Here is a 7,818-nt window from a genome sequence, read left to right on the forward strand (position 1 = left end):
TACTCCATTAGAATTGAATGTAAAGTATCGCCGGGAGGAAGGCGGTCTTCCTGATCCAACTATATTTCGGCAATTAGTTGGGAGCTTAAATTACCTTACTATTACCAGGCCTGATATCTCTTTTGCAGTTCAATAAGTTAATCAGTTCATGCAAGCTCCCCGTCATTTTCATTTGGTGGTTGTCTGTCTCATCATTCGATACCTCCGAGAAATATCTAATCGTGGATTATTCTTTCCCAGTGGTTCGCCCATTTGTCTTAATACTTTTAGTGATTCTGATTGGGCGGGATGTTCTGACACTCGTTGTTCGGTTACTGATTGGTACATGTTTCTTGGAGCGTCTTTGATATCTTGAAAGAGTAAGAAGCAAGACCGCGTGTCAAAATCTTCAACAGAGGCTGAATATCGAGCAATGTCTACTGCTTGCTCCGAGATTGTGTGGCTTCGTGGACTACTTGCTGAGATTGGATCTCCTCAATCTAATCCTACTCCTCTCCATGCTGACAATACAAGTGCTATTCAGATTGCTACTAATCCGATTTATCATGAGCGGACCAAACACATCGAAGTAGACTGTCATTATATATGAGAAGCTGTAGATAAAGGTGTCATTACTCTTCCGTACCTGTCCAGTGATCTTCAAATAGCTGATGCATTTACAAAATCAATGGCATGACAACAACATCAGTTTCTCGTCGACAAATTGGTGTTTCTTGATCTACTAGCATCAATTTGAGGGGGGATGTTACCATGATGTAAATATTGTATATTAATATAACCATATTGTTGTATATTGGTGTAATTACATAGATTTGATTTAGTAGTTAAAGAGAATAATAGTGACTTTAGTAAGAGCAGATTTGGTGGGATAGAATAGCGGATTTAGAGGGCTAGAAAAGCTGATCTTTAGGGATAGGAAGACGAATCTTTAGGATGTAATCATTGAACATTTTCTATTTAATGACAAGACTCTCAATATTGAGAGGAATTCAGCATAAAATTGACATTTATAACATTTTCACTATTTTCTTAAATTATTATTTAATTATATTTATAATATTGTCTCCTAAAATATATGGGATCGGGAGTTTAAAATATATGATAAGACTTTTTCTTAAATTTAAAGTCCTAAAATATATGATAAGATATAATTTTAATCAATCATAGTTTACCTTAAATAAAAATTGTATCTTATTATAATTATTATATTATATTTATAATATTATTTGAAATAAAGAAGCATGGTAACAAAAAAAATGATACAATAAATGGAAAGATAAAAATTGCATGTAATGTTTTCAGTAAACTAAACATGGTAGGAATCCTAAAATTAACGTAGGAATCCTAATGATGTGTATTAGTTATTTTTTATTTAGGACTCTTATAACAAATCTTCCATACTACATAACTTTTCTCGAATTCCTGTTCTAATTGGTTTGTAAATTATTTTTTTTCTTTACCAATTTTTTAATCGTTTTCTCTACTTCTAGATAAACAAGTTTTAGATTTTTCATAGTTTTTTCTCTTGTTCATAGCTAAATGTACCAACAAGATTCACCTATCAGCTCTAATTCTCCTCATCTCATAAGTTTACTTTTGTTAGAAAATTGTATATTCTTGACATTCTAACGTTATAAACGATTTCTTAAAGATTGACATCTTTTGTTACACCTTTTTTTATAAGTTACATGACTTGGTTTGGCCGATGTTCAGTACTATGGTGCTCAGATTGGTACCTTATCTCAGATGACAGTTGATTTACCTGATGGTGTGTGAGGATGCTTTAACTTTTCAAATTTATAAGAATTTTCTCACTTATTATTTAGCATTTATAATAGTACTTCCCACCTACTTGTGAGGCTTGATGAGTTGTTTCTATTTTTTGTTGTTTGTTACAATTGCCAGCAACTTTTGTTCTTCATCACCAGGAGCATGGGCATGCTATAGTTCATCCAATTATTTAATGCATCATTGATGGTACACTGGAGTATGATAAAAGTAGTCCACCTTTTGCTTCTTTTGTATCATTGGTTTGCTCAAGCAGTGAGGTATTCAGATTCTTTAACCATTAATTTAACTAATCTCGTCATGCTTTTTTACTCTATAATTTGTTTAAAGCCCAGCTTGAATATGATCTGAGTGTCCCTACTAATTATTAACCCTTAAACACAGAAGGAATATTCTGAACAATGAGCTCTGGCATGTGGAGAGATTTTACGAATCCCAACACACTACAACTGCCCGATTTTTAAAGTTGATCGTCAGGACAGCGGAGCAGATAGAAGCACTAGTGGAAGCCACACACTTCAACAAGTAAATCTGCCTGTAGTGAACCTAGTGTGCCTTCTATACAATATGAGAGAAAACCTCTGAGACCATTGTCTCCATGGATCACTGATATATTGTTTGCTGCACCACTAGGGATTAGAAGCGATTACTTCAAAATTCATCAAGATTGCAAGAAGAATTCATTAGCATTAGTTGATAGGAATATTCTCTATCCGTATTTATTTAGCGCTTGATAATATTTTCTCTTGAAGGAATAACTGGTAAGCCTTGCCTTTTTAAATGTATTAATTGTGATTATTTATTTTTTGTGAATTATGTATAGAATATTCAAAACTTTCTCTTCATTGAGTTTCAACTCTTGGTAAGACAATTACTTTGATGAAAACGCCTACATTTCATAATTTCATTTTTAAGGATAATCAAAGTACTTGTGAACGAATTTTGATGGTAGTAGAGAAAATCATATGCATTCGTATGAGTATCATCAATTGCTGTGAGTATTATTTTTGAGGTATTCTTGAGCTTAAATAAAAGGGTTGAGGATATTTTTGGATGAAAAAATGTGACGAGGATATTTGTGAGTCATTTTTAAATGTTAATAATAATTTGAGGAAAATAGTGAAAGACAATTGTCTATTAAAAAGTCTTTTAAGGAAGCTTGACAAGAAATGGTTTTTCCTTAACGCTTTATGCTTTCATCTCAAGCAAAAAGGGAAAGAAGCAATAGGAATACTTAATGGTTAGTTTTTTTTTACCATGACTAAGGGTCTACCTATTGATTTCAAGGTACTACAGCATATTTCTTTATCATATTGAAAGCCATAACTTAATTTTGTTGCTTCAAAACAAATGTAATGCTGGTTATGCCTTCATCAACATGGTGTCTTCTTCACATATTATCTCTTTTTATGAGATTAGTTTTCTCTTACAATACCACTTTTCTGGTGGTTGTAGGTTGTTGTGGTGTGTGAAGTACATATTGTATATTATTTAAGAAAAATAGCACATCTGTATCAGCCTCAAATTTATGGTGTTATACTATTTATGGACATCTTCATAAATTGGATGTAGTTTTTACTTATTAAAAAATAGCTTTAACATAACTATTAGTTGAAAATGACTTGGTCTGATATACTTGTGCAAGCATTCAAAGAAAAGAAGTAGGATAAGTTCAACAATGACAATGTTGCATCTTTGGCTTATGCGCGTATCCAAGAAAGGTAGCTTTAGATGCATATTTTCAAAACTCAAGATTAATGAAGAAAGATAACCGATGTCGGCCAATTCTTCTTTGGCTAGAGGACCAAGAAACAACTAGATATTGAATCCTTAAAGAAATGACGGCATAGTCTTGAGTTGAATCATCTTAATATAATGATTTAACCTTCGTCAAAATTATTGTCTTTTAAGTCACGTGCTTATTCAAAATGGTGTCTTGTTCGATTTTGTCTATGAACTTTTGTCATCCACCAATCTGAACATTTGTATTCGTCTACCGGATAGGTCCTATTCTAGAGATTCTCAGAATAGTCCAACTAGCGATCTAGATGAGAAGCTCTTCATGCACCAAGAGATCAGCTGACTCTTTATCCTGATATATGGTGACAATTAGTTCTAATTGTGAATAGAATTACATGGTGAGTTTGTCTTACCACATAGCATATATATTTCAAACTGTAACGATGTTGTTTCTAAGTGTATAATATGGAGTATAGACCCTGCACTTTGATTTATGGATTTCACTTCTTTGTTGACTTGAATAAAGGCAATCGTTGTAAATATAACTTGAATGTGTAGTTAAATTTATGTTACTTATTATAAATCAATCATTTTTGTTTAGAACGGAGGTAATTATACAAGGTAAGATCTATAAAGTGATAGTCAGACCAATCTAAGTTGCTCGAACTCTCCAAATATGTTGTCACACCCGTGTCCGATCCTCCGAAAATGCACTACTTTTGAAAGATCCAACACTCATCCCATGACATTTTTTAAGAGTCCGAGCAACATAGAGACCAGTTATATTGTAATGGTCAAGAGCTCGTACGTTCAAAAGATCAAAGTAGCGAAAAATGAGGATATTACAATGAATGTGTGAGCATACTAGGAGAGACATAGGGTTAGAAATGAGGATATTTCAGAAAAGGTGAGAGCGACTCCTGTGATAGTCAAGGTGAGAGGCGAAATTGAGATGGTTCAAACACGTCACGAGAAGATTATATATATATATATATCCTTCAATTTTGATTAAAATGTAGAATCCTGAGAATAAAATTAATGCTCCATTAAAAACAAAGTGCTTTAGGAATTAGAAAATAAGTATAATGACTAAATATTATTTACAGTGTCTAAAAACTTTGGTTGTCATTAATCGGGCCATTTCAACTTATAGAAAAGGACTAAATAGTATAAATTTAAATGAAAAATATATTTTGGCTACATGTAATTTTGTTTCTTAATTATTAGTGTGATGATAATTTATCATGTTCTCTTTTAGTCTACCTCATTATTTTATCTTCAAAATTTTATATTATATTTTAACTTTTTTTATACTTAATAAAATAACGAACACACAATAATTTATTTTTCATATACATTTATTCTTAATTAGCGTTTGATACACGTGCAACGCAGGGGCGGAGCTACATGTGTTTCAGGGGTTCATCTGAACCCCCTTCGACAGAAAATTATACTATTTTTACATTGTTGTATATATTATTTATTCATATATAGTAGAGGTTTAACCCACTTCGACTGGTTTGTATATTTACTTCTGAACTCCTCAATTAAAATTCTGGCTCCGTCAGTCGTGCAACGCACGTACACTAAACTAGTACATATATAAACATGTACACTGAGTTTCGACCGAGACTTCCAGGTAACGTGGCACCCCGCGGATGTACATAGATTGCCCAATTGTACATATTCAATGGGTTTTTATATACAAATAGAAGGTTTGAATCAATGCTACTGAATTTTTTTAATAAATATACAACCAAAGAGCTCTGGTCTGTCTAACAAGGGCGGAATTACATAGAGGAAAAGAGGTTCAAACTAAATCTCCTTAGAGAAAAACTACACTGTGCAGTTAGGATAAAAATAATATATTTTTATCATACAGATTGTTGAATCCTCAACATAACTATGTCCCTGTTCGGACATGGATCTTTTTTCCTTTGGATGTTTGGTTACCCATTAGAATAGTGTTTAGTTAGTCTCAAAATTGCAACTTTCAAATATCATTTTTAACTACTGCTATTTTCAGATATCACTCAATTCATGTCGAAATTCATACTAACAATTAGGATGTGTGGATATATATGAGAAAGGGCGCGGCGCTAACCAGGAATTAAGATGTTGGCTGCTTCCCTTAAGGCAAAAACAGAAACATTTTTTATGAACTTCGCAGTGAAATGAACCATCTTAGCTCGACCTTCATCATCTGCCATGTACTCACTCAGTTTCTGCAGCCCCTTAACTCTAACCACGTCGTCCATCTTTCTGATTGCGACTATGCTATTATCACAGGAAATTTCACATACCTTCTTCATCGTTTCTTTGCCAAAATTCATCAAATCCATAATTCCCATTTTCCGCCCTTGCTTACGGGGCGGAGCATAATTTACAGGTTCCGTCGATCATCGTCAAGCAATGAACCCTTTTTTAGAAATTGCAGCATTAGTTATTAGTGAGGCGAAATACCAAACTATTCGAACTCCTTTTAATGCCTAAATTATTACTAGTCCTAATAATCTCTAGAATTTGGCCATCTGGATGTGTCGATAGCCTTTAAACCATACCAAACAAAATAAGAGGATGTTTTTAAGTTACTACCTTCATTTTACGTGTCGTCATTTAATCGGACACAAAATTTAAAAAACAAGTGATAACTTTGTAAAATTTATAAAATTATCCTTCTGAATGTTTATATTTTAGTTATCTTTTATTTAATAAGTGGGACCCACTAAGAATAAAATGAAAATGATGTCATTAAATAATTAACAAATAAGAAAAGGTGATATTTTTTGGGGACGAATCAAAAAGGAAATAGCGACACATAAAATAGGATTAAGGAAGTATTTTTTATTTTTTAAAGTATTTGGCAACTTTAAAAACTACTTTAAAAATATTAAAATTGTTTTTTTAAGCCAAAAATCAAAAATACCTTAACCTCTATTTTATTTTATTTTTGGGTTAATAAGTCATACTAGTTTGATCAAGTAAAAGACATATTTATCCCTTGTAATTCTCACATATTTCAAAATTATCCTCATATTTGTCCTAAAACATCTATTCTCTTCTACTATTTTTGTATTTTCTCTTTATTTTTGTGCTTTTCTTTTCAGGTTTGCATTTTTCTCTCTATTTATATTTTTATTTTTTCTTAAATTGGTTGATAACAATTTGATGCTTGTGGGGTTTATGAAGAATTAAGAAGAATTAATTATTTATTTTGGTGGTTCAGTTGACTGAAAGAACAAATTTTAATGAATTAGCAATTCAGCCTCTTTTAAAGTGACTTTTGTTCAATTTTCTTGAAGAAAAATGAAGAATCAATAAGCCTATTTAGTCGAAACAACAAATTTTGCTTCGTTTGAAGTGTTTTTGGTTCAATTTTCAAAGAAAAAATTCGTAAAATGTGGCAAAATTCACAAAGAAAAATTGATCCATATAACTAAAACAACAAATTTTGCTCCTTCTTGAATTTTTTTTGTTCAATTTTAAAAAGAAAAATGGAGTTCAAGTAACTTATTCATTCATAAAAATATTTTTAAAAAATAAATATATTCAGTAGTTTGTACTGAAATTGAATTAAAATATAAATTAATTTAAATTTAAATTATTTTTAAATTAAAAATTTAATAGTAATCAACTTTATATAATGTTAACTATAAGGACATTTCAGATATTTTGACAAAAAAAGTGTTTAACAACAATTGTCTGTCAAACACATCAATAATTTTTTTTCAGTTTTAACACTTTTATCCAAACATAAGTAGCTACTTATTTTTAAAATAAATTTCAGCACTTTTAATGTTTTTTAAAAGTCACTTTTTTTCACCCTATCTAAACGAGCTCTAAGTAGATATTTTGTCAGGTTTTTCATTCTTTTAAATTTCCTCTTCACACAGTAATTACTCTATTATGATATTATTATAGTTTTTTTTATTTTTCTATATCCGTTACATTTTTTTATTCATTTTTACTTGTCAACTTTCATTTATCAAGAATCAAATTACATGAACTTTAGCAAACACCTTTAAGATATATTTTTCATCTTATTAGTATAAAAAGGGTTGCGGCTTACAATATTTTTTGTATAATTTATGCATATTATAATAAATTTAAAATATGATTTCTTAAAGATAATAATTAATTAAAATATTTATGTTTTAATATTTATAAAGAAGTATGTCAAATGCTAAAAGGACAATTGTAAATTCAAATAAATCCAATAGAGTACATATTAGGGGTGTGCATCGGTCGGTTCAATTCGGTTTTACGTGTTATTATTTTGATTTATCGATT

This window comes from Capsicum annuum, chromosome 3 (genome assembly GCF_002878395.1).
Source record: "Capsicum annuum cultivar UCD-10X-F1 chromosome 3, UCD10Xv1.1, whole genome shotgun sequence".
NCBI classification, from domain to species: domain Eukaryota; kingdom Viridiplantae; phylum Streptophyta; class Magnoliopsida; order Solanales; family Solanaceae; genus Capsicum; species Capsicum annuum.